The sequence below is a fragment of the Poeciliopsis prolifica genome, unplaced genomic scaffold (assembly GCF_027474105.1).
Source record: "Poeciliopsis prolifica strain line A6 unplaced genomic scaffold, Auburn_PproV2 SCAFFOLD078, whole genome shotgun sequence".
Taxonomy (NCBI): Eukaryota; Metazoa; Chordata; class Actinopteri; order Cyprinodontiformes; family Poeciliidae; genus Poeciliopsis; species Poeciliopsis prolifica.
In genome coordinates this window covers 792989-807209 of record NW_026562453.1, presented here as the reverse complement: position 1 = coordinate 807209, position 14221 = coordinate 792989, and the positions used below count along the sequence as shown (strand labels likewise).

Genomic DNA, 14221 nt, shown 5'->3' with positions numbered 1-14221 from the left:
AGGTTAATTTGCAACAGATCGCTAACACAATGAGGAATTTAAGAAAGAGCATCCCACACTGAAACCATTCAACAGTTGTATGAGCAATAATTAGCGAATCGTCATCAGTCATCATCCACGTTGCACAAATTTTAAAGACAAATGTCATATTCATGGGAGATATCTGCAGTTTTTCCCACATAAGTGGCATCCTGGAGAATTTGGTAAATTCAAACATTTCCCTCAAGGTTTTATTACTCTTGGAAAACATGACTCACAGATAGTAATGAGACGTAAAGGGATGTGAGGTGTGTCCGTCAGCAGCACTTATAGCTTCATTACAACATAACGAGAGGTGCAGATGAAGCGACTTTATGTGCTGATATCAAACATGTGTGAATGTGTCCAGAGAACGAGGCAGCGAGGGAACTTCACTCAGGTTCGCAGCAGAAAACGCGCTCAAGCTCTGCTTATTACCGACACGTTCTCTCTCTACTTATTGTTTTAAGCTATTATTGTGCAGATTTGATTCAAAAGCTACCACAATACCCCCAAAACCTCCCAAACTGCCTCTCATACCTACTAATTTCACATAATTTACACTTTATTCTTTCTTGGTTGAGTTTCTCAGATGTTCTAATTACTAATCTTCGACTTTTGTTTTCCTGGGTGATAAATACGGCGTGACAGCGGCATTTTTCTCTAAACCACCAGCGACTAAAACTGGATGAGAACCCAGTTTTATTTTGCCACCATGCAGAGAGTTTGCTTTAATGTCGGAGAAATGATTCAGAAAGTGGCATCTTTTGGTCTCCATAACAAACATCAGACACTACCTACATGTCAGCTGATCTGGGGGAGTGGTGCAGCAATTATTAAAAGAAAGTTTTTCTTTGTGCTTTTACAGTTTAATCGGTTCTGACCGCCGATGACGTCACTGTTGCCCGGATGTTCAGACAAACAAAGCACAAACAGAATGTCGACATCTGAAAAGCATGAAAGGTGGAAAATGAGGAGCTTCGTCTCGATCTTCCTCGACTCAGAAACTCAGTGTGGAGAAACTTAAACGACGGTTGAACTGCAGAGGAAACAAAGGGAGCGGAAAGAAGGTAGTGTTGGTTGGAAGGTAGGGTTTTTGTTTCGGGTCACAGAAGCTAGTAGCTAATAGCTACTAGCTAGTAGCTAATAGCTACTAGCTAGTAGCTAGCTCTCACCAGCGCTAGGCCGTCTGGGCCCAAGTTTCTACTTACAGGTAGAAATATTTCATTCATTTTTCTGCTTTAAATTTCTCATATTAAAAACCAAATATGTGTGCAGTTACATAAATTTAGTAGTTTGACGTTTCAGAGCCATGGGAGCTTTAACTGGAACAAAGTGGAGGATCCATGATGCTGTGGGCCGAGAAGCCTTGTTGTTGTTTATATCTTGAAGTCATTTGGATGACATTAAAAGGTCATCCAAAAGGTCAGTGGACGGTCTGAAGCAAAAATGAGCACAGAAACGCCTCAACGTGGTCGTTGTGGTAGCCAGACATAAACAGATCCCGGCTGAATAAAAGAAAATGTGAAAAGACAAATTGGTCCAAAGTCCATTTCTCTGTTCACTGACCATCTGAAATGCGTGTTGTCCACCAGGTTGTTTGTTTTTTTGAGTCTGTTGCATCCCTGGGGAATTTCAACCCACTCTTCTCTGCAGAATTGAGATTTCAAGCATGAAGTTTGAGGTCATGCCACACTGATCAGATTTGGGTCAAAACTTTGACTTTCATTTGATTTGTTTGAGTTCCTGAGAGGTAAACTTGCTGGTGTGCCATATTTGATGTGATTAGTGGTCAGAGAGATTCTTTCCTTTAGTTATGAGGCGGAGAGACGACAGTTGCTGCGTTTCCACCAACCATGTAATCCTGCGATTCGACATTTTGAAAATAAATCCACCAATTTTGACAAAACCTGTTTTTGGATCAAATATTTTGGTGCTTGGATGATTTGGTTTTGTCAGCTGTTTCAAATTTGATTTCCCAAAACTGCAGGGAAACTTTATTCTCTTCAAGCGAGTCGCTTGATCAACCAGATGTTACTTCTGGCAAAAACCACAAAGAAGAAGGTGACAGGAAGTAGTTGGGAGATGATTTTTTAATGACTAACTGCATGAACAAGCTCATTCACATGTGATTTCAACTGCATTTATTACTCATTATTTAAACATCACCATTGCAAAATTAGCGTAATATTTAGTTTTGTGCACATTTGTAATGAAAATGCAACTTTCATTCAGTCAGTTGGATCAAACCAACTATAAGTGATGTTGGTGGGATTAAAATTTGTCTTAAATGACAAACCAACCCTGCAAGAATCCGATCTCCAAATACAACAGTGATGCAACAAAAGTGAGCTCTTCCTCTGTGACCGTCAGGACGGGCGAAGCCCACCCAGACTGTTTTGTGCTTTTGGAAGAAGTTTCTTGCTGACTTTACATGTAAGCTCAGTAAATCCCAGAGGTTTCTGGCCGGGTTTAGGTGTGGAATTTTCTCAATTTGTTGGAAGATATTTCCACCCCAGCAGAGCCAGGTGTTGATCCCGAGAACCTCTCCAAATAACAAAGCTTCATATCTCTACGAATGAAGAAATGCTTCATTAAGGGGAGAGTTAGTTTGCATTTTTGCGGTCATATCAGCCCGCAGCTTTATCCCAAGGCTGCCTTAATCAGGTTTCTGAAGCATATTTCTAAAACAGTCGATAGGAGAAGATGCTGCTGAGCTTTCCCACAGTGGCAGCGGCGGATTTTGTTGCAGGTTGAAATCAGTTGTGCAGGTGCACAGAGTGAATTTTCTGATCCTTATGAGCAGCGGTCACACATGGCCGACTCTGCCTGGTTCAGGCCACAACAGCCTCAGCAGTGTTTCTGCAGACCAAGTCCTCATAGAACAACAAACATGTTTCGGTTTGTTTGGTGAGAATCTGAGACGATCAGTCTCTGTTCTTACATGTGGCTCAATCAGCTGTGACACAGCAAACGTTGCATCGTTTGTGGACTTAAAGCAGCGGAGCGGCCAGATGTTTGAAGTGGTCCGAGGGTCTGAGGAGTCACTTTGGGATTCGTTCTCATCTGCTTTAGGGGGAAATGATAAGATGAAAGGAAACCAATAGTTCTTCAGTTGACGAAAAGATTTTAAGGGTGACTGATTATGCTTTCTTGAAAAGGTTTCGATGGATCTATGAACAATAGGAAACATGTTTGCTGCATTTTCTTTTTTGACAAAATAATTCTTAGAGAATTAGATTTTAGTCTGATCAGTTTCAGATTGAGCTGATTAAGACGTCCTGTTACTTTAAATCCAAATAACTGCTGCTGGCCACGCCCCCAAACTCAACGTGAAAATGGCTGCGAACAGATTAGCCTAATTATACAATCAAATATCTTTGAAAAGCAGAAGTGGAGCCTTCTGCACAACCAACAAAAGCAGCAGGTGTTTTCTGGGTGGTAAGTCAACAACAAGACGCTCGTCTTATCCAGCAGCCATTGCTTAGCGCAACCAATCATGCTGGAGCTCAGCTCGGGTTGCTAGGTGACGACTCTGTTGCCGTTGCTAGGTGACGACACTATGATTGTGACTTAACAAGCAGAAGGTTTTAGAAACGACTCGCTTTCCAGGCACCATAAAACAAAAACAACTTATTGCCCAAAAAACATTCTGGGTTTTTTTTTAAGAGCTTGGTTTGTTTTCAGAAGCAGCTGAAACTGAAATCGAAAAGTTTATTTTGAAGACAAAATAAACTTCAAAATGCTCTTGGATTAATAAATATGAATATAAACAGTGGTGGACACACTTCAGCTAAAGTGCTAATAGCAAAGCAAATTTTTCGTCTTGCGTTTCGTGTTTTTGCTGATTTTGAAAACGTTTAGCGCACTTTGTTTGCTCTAAAGTAATTTTTCCAGATAAATTCTTTTGGGCTGTTTTATAAACTTTTAGATGATTAAATTTCAACATCTGTGTTGAAGTCAGGGTTATTCTCCGCGTTGTGTCCTTTCTTTAGAAGAAATGATCCCAGTTGTTTTAGTTTTTCTGTTACCACTGAGCAGCTGCACATCCCTTCCAGGTATTCCTATTAGAAAAGCTTTTCTGCTGAGAAGACCATCTGCTTTCCGCTAACGATAATAGGCAGCCGTGATCTGAAGAACGTTTCCGATTTAAAGAGACAAAGCTCCAAACGCTTTTTAGAGGTTTTAGCCCTAAAAAGTGAACATAATTAACTTTTAATTGATAAATAAAAGATGGATTCCACATTGTGGAGCTGGTCATTAGTTATAGTTCCATCTTCCTGCAGCATTTTATGGATGTAGAATAAGCAATAAAGCCATTAATTGCAGGATCAATTAATAAAATGAGCTCGATAATTTCCATTTGCATTTTTTATTGTTTTTCTCTTTTTACCAAAATCTGAATGATAAAAGTCTTTTTCCTGTTTTTGAAGAACAATTCTGTTTTGATAAAATATTGATTTATTTTGAATATTTAAATGTCTTCCAGTTCCAGAATTAAATGTTACATTAGAATTTAAAGTTTATTAATATTTTTAAATTGTTCTTGCCTTGTTGTCATTATTGCGATACTTGATAATATTATCGTTTATCGCAATAATTTCTGCGATAAATGAGATTTGCCTAAGCATAACTCTTCGCTTTGAAATGTTTTCCTGCCTCAAAAGTTTTTGCAAAACTGTTATCAACACGCATAAGACAGAAAACAGAAAGAATTTTTTTATTTGCACGTTAAATTTGGGTAACATCCCAGACTGAATAATTATTACGTCTAACCAAGTGTTTTATCACCAAACTTTTCTTTTGTGAACAAAAAAAGGATAAAAATAATGATCATTTATGTCAAACATGCAGCGAGGAAATTCAGAGCCGGTAATTAAACTTTCCTAAAGCCTCCAAAAGAGATTTTATGAAGGCCAAAGGTCGCAGGCTGCCACGGCGCCGCTGTGAGAGTGCTGATGGTACAGTGCAGCGGCTGTGATAAAGGGCAGCTGCCAGCGATTTAATGAGGGAGCAGGGGATGTGGCCCCCCCGCTGCAACTCATCGCCACTTAATGGCACCACTAATCCCTGCAGAGACGGTGCTGTACACACAATTGGTCCTCCCTTCATGTGGCGAAATATCCCGGCAACACTTTCTCACACCCGGCACTGCCAGTTAGCTGCTCACAATCACTCTGCGCCGCTGCCTCCGCTCAAACGACGCTGACAGAGAGAAGATGAGGCGGCTGGCTCGCGCAGGTGATTCGGACTGGAACACGCTTGTTTCTCGCTAACACCGCAACTTCATCCACTTACGAACTTGTTTGCAGGTGTAAGGGGCTGGGAGGTGTAAAGATGTGCCCATTATTTTTCACTGCAGGGCTGACTGCTGTTGGCCCCATGCTGCTAAACTGCAGGTCAATGAGCGCTCAAGCTTCCACGGTTATTGTGGTGCGAAGGGTGAGGACACATCCATCAGCTCTTGATGTTATTTAAAGCAGACTTAATTGGCCCAAGGTGTGAAATGTGATCTATGGATTGCCGGTTCATTTGTTTTTCACAACACTACACTATTATAAAGTGGGCATACCCCGACCTGTTAGCGCCGGGAGGAATTCTGCTCGACATTTTCCCTCCTAATCTATTCAGATTCAACTCGTATCAGGTCTCCGTTAGCCGTCCCATCAAACCCGACGACTTCGCTTCAGTCCCTTCAGACGAACTGGGCTTTCTGATGCTCTTCACTCTGAGGCACTTCTAAAAGCACAGCTGCACATATGGCTTATGACTTCCAAAAAGCATAAAATCCAAACCATACTCAGCAAAAGGAGGGGAAAAAAAAAACAACAAAAAAAAGACCCATTTCACAGCAGTTGTGGTGTCACAGATCGGAGAAGGTAATGCGTCTAGCAGCAATGTCAAAGCACAGCGGGGCTTGTAAAACATCCCAGTATGTTAACATGACTCATTTAAGGCAGAAGCATGTAGAACATAATCGATTTCATTCCCAACTGGGACTTTGACTCACTTACGTGAAGAGAGATACTTATTTCTCTTGTCTGGATAATAATTTACAGATTTACTCTCCGTTTCTATTTTCCTAAGAGAGGCAACATGATTCTTTACTTTCACATCTGTTTTTGTTTACGACGACCTCGGCATGAAAATTCGGGGGGCATTTTGTTCGGCCCGGCGCACACCTGCCCCACTCCGACTTCTTTCATGCCGAGACATTTGCTGGGCGCCGTCCGAAACGCCAGCAAAATAAGGCCAGATGAGACAGAACTGGGCTGCGTTTCCATTACAAATGTGTGAAAAACGTTGTCAGTGCTCCGCTAATGACAAAAAACTAAACAATTTCACAACTTTAAACAAAGAATCACAATAAAAATCAAGTGAATACGTTTTTTCACACCGTAAGTCAGTGGCTCCAAAAATTTATAGATGCTTTCCATGAATAATAGCTGCTTTACGAAACGTCAATCATCCACTAATTTATTAAAAACTAACTTTTGCGATTTCTCTGTTTCTGTTAAATAAGAAATACAATTAAATTTACGTGTGGATAAATTTGTTTATGCAATAATAATTAAAAAACATGCCACAAGTACTTCCTGTTTTCTTCTTCGTAGTTTTCGCCAGTAGTAACATCCGGCTGTTGATCATGTGACATTAACCGTCTAGAAGGACCGAAACCTCAAACTTGTTAAAAGTTCATTGCTAAATCTGGTTTCTGTGTCAGAAATCCTTCCAATTTAGATCAACTGCTCACAGTTTGATAGGAAATGATGTCAGAATTTTGTGCAACTCATCAGATAATCAGCAGGAGCATAAATAGATGCACAGTATCAAAAATGTGATGCGAAAAATGTGTTTCTATTGCAGTTTTGTGTAATTAACCGATTTCAATTCAGCCAAAAAAATCCCAGCGGCAAAAACAAAAGTTATCGTTCTTTTAATTTGTGTTTCCGGTAAGCAAATTTATTTTCAAAATGTGAAATTGCATAATTATACTGTCAATAGAAACGCAGCTAGTGGAATCCTGGACTGATGCGTTGAGAACGACTTTGGGCCCAAAATGGATTTGCAGCCTGGATTCCTAATAAAGAACGCTGTCAGGATGCCATTCAGTTTCCTAAATTTATCTCCCACTTGCCCCGAGAGCAACATGTTCCCAACCCGGACAGCATCATTCATCTGCATCCGCTTGATTAAACTCTGCATTCGGTGGTGAATCATTGCCTGCGATAATTGTGATGCTCTGGATCTCAAGTGTTTTGTGGTGCAAAGAGCGAAAGGATCCTCAATCATTCTGGCTTTATAAGTTAATCAAAAGCTCTCGATGGCACAGATTCATCTTTTACAGCGTCGCAGGAAGATGCAGGATGCAGAACCTCAAGGGGAAATTTTTCATATTTCTCTTCAAGATGGATTATTGGGGGGATTTTGTCAACTTGAAAGCAACGAGATTAAACAATGAATTAAACAGTGGGAGGAAAATGTACATGTGTTTTTCACTCTTGCGGTTCTCACTCACCATGAACATGAACATTTGAGTTTTGGGGCGTATAAATAGTTTTCTGTGGGATGGACAGCTTTTAAAATTTCAAAAAGAATTTTGTTTGTTTTTTAGTAAACTGGGTTGAAATTATTTTTATACTTTTGCTGACTTTGCCAATATTCTGGAATCATTTTCTATAAAAACTGGAGGATTCCTCTTTATATTAATTAGTATGATTCCTGACAGAACCCAGACTTAGACATAATTTCTTCAGAAGTTGGTTGTTGTTTTAGTTCAGTTATTCCTAAAGGTGCTTTTGATGTTTAGAAATATGTCAAGTTTTTGAAGAACTTGGTTTCTGTTTCATTATTTCATGCCAACAAAAGCTTTAGCATCATTATTGTGGGTATTTTAACACATTCTTTATGCAGATTTGCTGAAATATTGCCTTTCTGTGCTGCTGTCTTAATGTCACCAATCTGAATGTGCAGCTGAACCGATGTGAGAGCAAATATTTCTGTAAACAAATCGTAATTTTTGGTGTTGAGCGTTTATATCTCACACTCTGTCGCTAAATTAGCACTTTGCCCTGACGTTCCTGCTTCTTTATGTATGGAAGACCAAGAAGCCCAAAAAGGTGTGAATTTCATGTGTCTCATACATAAAGTGCGTCGTCAACAGCCCAGCAACTGGAAGGCGAATGTACATGAACAAACCGTCAGCGACGGACAGATTGCTTAATAAAAACACCAAACCGCTCCAGAAAGTGACAGAAAATAAAACTGTGAGACAAACACAAGGAAACATAAATGTTTCCTAAAACATTTCAGGATTCAGTGGTTCTTGGTGCAGCGCCTCCACAGGCAAGGAGGGGAACAGGGTTTCCAAGGGTTTGAAAATCTAATAAATGTTGAGATTTTGGGATCAAACCGAGTCTACTGCTCTGTCTGGTGGGAAAACTCTGAAAGCACAATCAGATTTTTCTGCAGCTCCTTTTGCAGGCAAATATTTGGCCTCATGATGGAAAAGGTTTGCAAGTGAAAGACAAATCTGTGTTGTCTTTATCCTGCAGAGCTGAGAGCACATGAAGAGCCACCCTGGACCGAAGCCTCGCCGTTATTGCCCCATCATCCTTGACAAATAGAGCAGCAGCAGAGAGGCCCTCTGTGAGTGAGCTGTAACTTTCGGCAGCCCCTCGCAGGTGTGGGTGATCTTTCATGCTCCTCCACCGCTTTGGAGTCCCATCTCTGGCCTCCATCAAACGTGAACGTGCCGCCCCAGGTTCAGATTAACTCCACACTGACAGACCAAAGGCCTTCCCCTCCTCCTGGGCCCTTTCCACCCCGACTCACATGTCTCCCACTACGGGGGGAAATTAGGGCCAGTTTAGCAGATCTTACAGGGCCACTAAACACCACCTCAGATCCCGCACTGATTGCCCCGCTCCGTCCTCTGTGTCCCTCCCTCTGGCTCCACTCCCATTCGCTTATCTTGGCCTGTGGCAGCTGTCCGATCTGAACACACACACACACACACACACACACGCACACACACACACACACACACACACACACACACACACCTTCCTCCAACTTGTCCTGAGAAAATATATAACTAACTAAAACAGTCTCTCAGTCGGGTAAATAGATAATATCAGTTTAGTCACAATGTTTGCTTTGCTTTCTCATGGAAAAAACACCAGAAAGATGCATGATTACACATAAAAACTAGTTACAGCAAAAATAAGTAACATATTTGTTCTGTGTTTTCTTTAATATGGCAAAATTTCCTTATTGATTGACTGAATTAATTGGATTGATTGTTTGTCTCTGCATTCATGTACAATGACGCTAAAGGTCAACTCCAACAGTAGGAATATATTCAATATAAACATAATGACATTTACATTATTTACAATATTAATCAGTTAGATGCAGATATAACCTCCATATAATTAATGTCTGTTAGCGTTCAGGGTGTTAATCGATTTTAAGCTTTTTCCATAAATTATTTGGTTAAAATCCAGGGTAGAATTTGGATTAAAATAATAGAAGAAAAAATAACTTATGAGCAAAATAAACAGAAATAGAAAAACATTTGAGTGCCTTATTTTCTAAAATACATTTCACAAACTGGTTTTACATGTTAGATCTAATTTGCACATGTGAAACACTTGTTCACATGCTGCTACACACACTAAATCCCATGTGAATCCCATGCTTCCTTTATTTCTACACTGTCAAATTTGCACATGTGAAACACATGTGAAAACGTTCTCTTTGTATCTCCACATGTGGAATAAATTCAGGAGAAACGCTCCAGGATATAAAAAGTATCTCATGTGTTTCCACTGTTATTAAACAATAAAATTTGCACATGTGAAACACAAGGGAATGCATTAATGCTACAATTATACTATTTGCACATGTGATACACAATAATTTTCAATGTATAAGAAGTATTTCACATGTGCTTATAATTCTACACAATAAAATTTGCACATCTAAAACACATGATAAATATAGAAAGTATTTCACATGTGCTTCCATTATTACTACGCTGTGAAATTGCCACATGTGAACACATATTGCAATAGTTACTCAGACACACATGTGAAACACTCCAGGAAAAATATTTAAAATATAAAAAATATTCCACATGTTTTCTATATCAATAAACAAAAAACTTGGTCTTGTGAAACTTTTCCACCTTTTAGATTAATACATGAACTTTAGATGCAATAATCTAAACATGTGAAGCAATTTTATGTGTTTCACATGTTACTACATAATTATTACTTCTTTTGCAAGCCACATTTGAAACACATTTGACCAAATGAAATGTAGAATCTAAAATTCAGAATTTAAAACATCATCACACTCTTTATTATCTAATTGCTCCATGTTTCTCATGTGCAGAATACACGATTCACATCCTTCACATGTGAAATTCCCATGTTTTATCCACTGGGCTGGTTTTTCCGGAGGGAATGTGCTTTTGATAGAGGATTGAAGCGTCTGGTTTGCTGGTTTATGAGGAACTGTAAGAGCTTCTTCATCAGTTATTATCCAGGTCGGATTCGGTCATCACACCTTTACCTGGCCTGTAGCGGCGCCGCTCAAACCCAGCGGGTCCAGTTTGAAATTAAAACACTCAGAGACACTTTAAGTTTTACCCTCACCTCACAGCAATTACGGCTGATCGGCCGCTCTTTGGCAAACTGGTTAGATGTTTGGGTGAGACCTATCATTTGTCTCTCTTGTCAGTTTCCTGTTTTCCTGAGCAACTCCCTTGACCCGGCTGGCAGGCCCGCCTGCCCTGAAGAACACTTTCCCTTTCCTCACGGCGCTCCGAGAAGAAAGGAGGGAGGCTGGGATGGAGGAGGCGGAGGAGTCGGTGGGGGTCTGACTTAATCTGACCCATTGCTCAGGTCAGTGAGCTGCTTACAGGGTCTATCCAAACATAGGAGCTTGTTTTGCTAAAGCTGTGGAGAGAAGAAGTACCCTTTTAAATCAATGCTTTCCTCAGAGCGGTGCACATGCAAGGTTGTTATGCGTGAAACCACAGGAGGCAGAGCTGGCACACAACCAGCGGCGCGCTCCTCTTCTCCACACTCCCCCGCCCCGGAGGGAAAAACTCGCCTCTTTACGCAGCCAGAAACTTCTCTCGAGTTGTTTTGCTGCATTTTTAAAAGCTCAAGTCTTTTGGAGCAATTTCCCCCACAATTGCTTCGGCTCGCTCAGACGCAACTGCATTTCCATCCGGGGCTTCGCTGCTCTTCCTATGACTAGAAGAAAATGGGAGGAAGAACTGCTCTCTCTTTCTTTCTAAAACGCATCCAGCTGTGTGTACTTATCTTTTTCTCTTGACATATTTTCACCCAAAAAAGTTGGGGCCTGATCTAATCGCGGCCCGCGTGTGTTTGCAGCGGTTTGAGAGTTTCTCCTCCGCTGTTTGGGTATCACATGATCTAAAGAGGAATGTAGAAATCAGCCAGATTTATTGTTCCTGTGTGACTGAGCGCTCGCAAAGGCCAAAGACGGAGAGGTTTCCTCTGGCTTCAGGAGGCATTTAAGGTATCTTTTGAAGTGGCCGGGAGATTTTCGGGGCACTAAACTGCCTCCTCTGAGAAGACAAGACGCATTGCCTCTTTAGAAGTGAATTGTCATCTAGATTGAATTTTTATGAGCGCCTGAAGGCAACGCTGCAAAAACTCAAAATCTCACCAAGGATTTTTGTTCTGGTTTCTGAATAAGGCAGAACTACAGTTGGGTAGTTACTTCTTACTCAATTACATTTACTGGAGTTACTTTTTGATCAAATGCATCTTTGCTTTCCTGCACTTTTTACTTTGACTTGAGTAATTTTATGATTCAGTATTTTTACTCCTATTTGAGTAAAATATCCGGATTTTTCTGCCCACTGAATGAAAAACAAACGTGTTTCAACCAAAGATTCACTGAACACAGACACACCTTTTAATTAAAGTCACATAATTTTTTTATTGAAAGAAACGGATTTGGAAAAATTTTATTTTTGCCTGATTTAGTGATTTTACTACTTACATGAATTATTGTCATTTTGGTCCTTGAAACACTAAAATGTCCACATAACTCTATATTTTGGTTCATCTGATGATGTAACTGTTAAATATTAAATGATTGATAATTTGATCACTCAATACTTTTTTTTTTTTTACCAAATACGTTTTTACTCTTCCTTGAGTAAAGATATATTGAAGTAGTGCTTGTCTTACTTGAATACAATTTTGAAGTACTCTACTTTCAGCAAGATTTCTCAGCTTGTTTTAGATCAATTATTCCTATATTTCTAATTACTATGTTACTAGTACATCTGCCAGTGGTTTTTATCAGCATTAATGTAGTTTTATGTGTTTTCCAGGCACATCTTGCCGTTTTATAGAATAAACAAGTAACTGTGTTACCGTCAGTTGTTAATAAATGTCAAATCAAATATGACTGAAAACAAATTTGACTTAGTAATTTAATGCTTTGAAATTGTGCCTCTGTCTCTTTAAGACTCCACCTTCAGGAAGTGATCATAACTTGGCTTTTTATTAACCCTTTAATGCTTTTGCCAGCGTTTCACTGAGAAGTGGCTCCTAGAATGAGCTCATTGCTAATTGCTGCTGGCTAGTCTGAAGGAGTGAAGTCAGGGAGGATCAGCGTCTCGAAGGCGGAGCTTGGTCCAATCAGGCGTTTTGCAGCTGAACGCTTGCCTTGGAGATTAAAGGATTTCTCAAACATGCATTAAGAAAAATCAAAGCAACATTCCTGGTTTGTTTTTGTGATTGATGTAAAGTTCAGAAAAGTTGATTTTACGTAATGTTGCCCCTTTAAAACAAGCTCCGATATTTTGTTCAAATACTTGTAAGTTAGTTTTGTCTTATTTCAAGTAAACTAATATATTCGAACTTGAAACTAGATGAAAATACTTAGTAATATTTTGTATTTTTGCAGTGAACATTCTCAAACCGATGAGTTTCTTTCTGGATTTTTCTCCCTGAGCTGGAATGAAACCTGATAAGAAATTTTGCTTATAAACTTTGATAAATATCAGAAGCTACTATGTGGAGACCAGCGGTTATTATCCAGCAGGTCTGACAAACATGGCCACTGGTAAAAGGCTCTGCTTCTGACTGTAAACAATGGCTCTAATTTACTATAATGGCTGTGTAGGTCTAAAGCTCTGGGAGATGCAATGGCCAGTCTCAGTAGCTTAATTATCTTTCTAATTTGTATTAGCACTTGCTATCCTCTCAGGGATAATTATGTATCTTGTGTGTGAGCGAGCTTAATGAGGTTAACTCGAGTCTTTGGAATAGGATTTCAGTCGCCTCAAAGGCGGAGAAAAGCTGCTGATTGCTGTGTTTTTCTCCCAACTAGATGATGACCATTAAGTCGTTTAAATCCCGCCGGAGCGCAGAGGTCCACAGGAAGTGACTCCCTGGCGGCGGCTGCATGTTAGCGTGGCACTCCAGCCACATCATGACTGGCCCTGCAGAGGATAGCGAGGGGAACTGGAAGGGGCACAAGCAGAGTGACCTTTTTCCAGTTACACAAAATTGGTGTGTGGCAAAAATATTCATTTGTGCTGTTATAATTTTTATGATTTCAAAAAATAAAACTTTTTCCAGAGATAAAAAAAAAAACTCTGAGAAGTAGCTCTGATAATGAGCTACCATGTTTGCTAATTGCTGCTGGCTAGTCTGAAGGAGCTGAGGGGATTAATCACTGCAGCAACATTTTCAAACTAAACAACTGAAAACATTTTCATTTAGTTAAATAAAGAAAAACAGTAATTAATACCACAACGAACTGGAACTATAATGTTTATGAAACTAAACATACTGAAATTATAGATATACTTATCTATAATTTATAGTATTAATACCTTATTGATGTGTACATATTTACAAATCTTTGTCTTTTTTAATTCTTCTCTTAAAGATTAACCAAAAGTATGAAACTAAACTAAAGCTACTATAACTAAACTAAAACTAAACAATATTTAATAATAACCAGCAAACATTAAAAACTAATACAAACTAACTGAATTATACAAACAAAATTCACAAAAAAATAAAGCTAAACTATAAAGAAAAAGCCAAAACTGTTCTGACCCTGCTGAGGAGGAGGAGCTTCGTCTCGAGGGCGGGGCTAAGTCCATGGAGATTAAAGACTGATGCACGAAAGAATC

General features: G+C 39.6%; 1 long non-coding RNA gene across 1 annotated transcript; it reads left to right on the top strand.

Moving 5' to 3' along the window:
- Positions 1-935: 935 nt before the first annotated feature.
- On the top strand, positions 936-13592 carry LOC129352638 (uncharacterized). The gene is made up of 3 exons (XR_008604905.1): positions 936-1088; positions 10768-10931; positions 13408-13592. It is a non-coding gene; the product is annotated as an uncharacterized LOC129352638 (long non-coding RNA).
- The last annotated feature ends 629 nt before the right edge of the window (positions 13593-14221 follow it).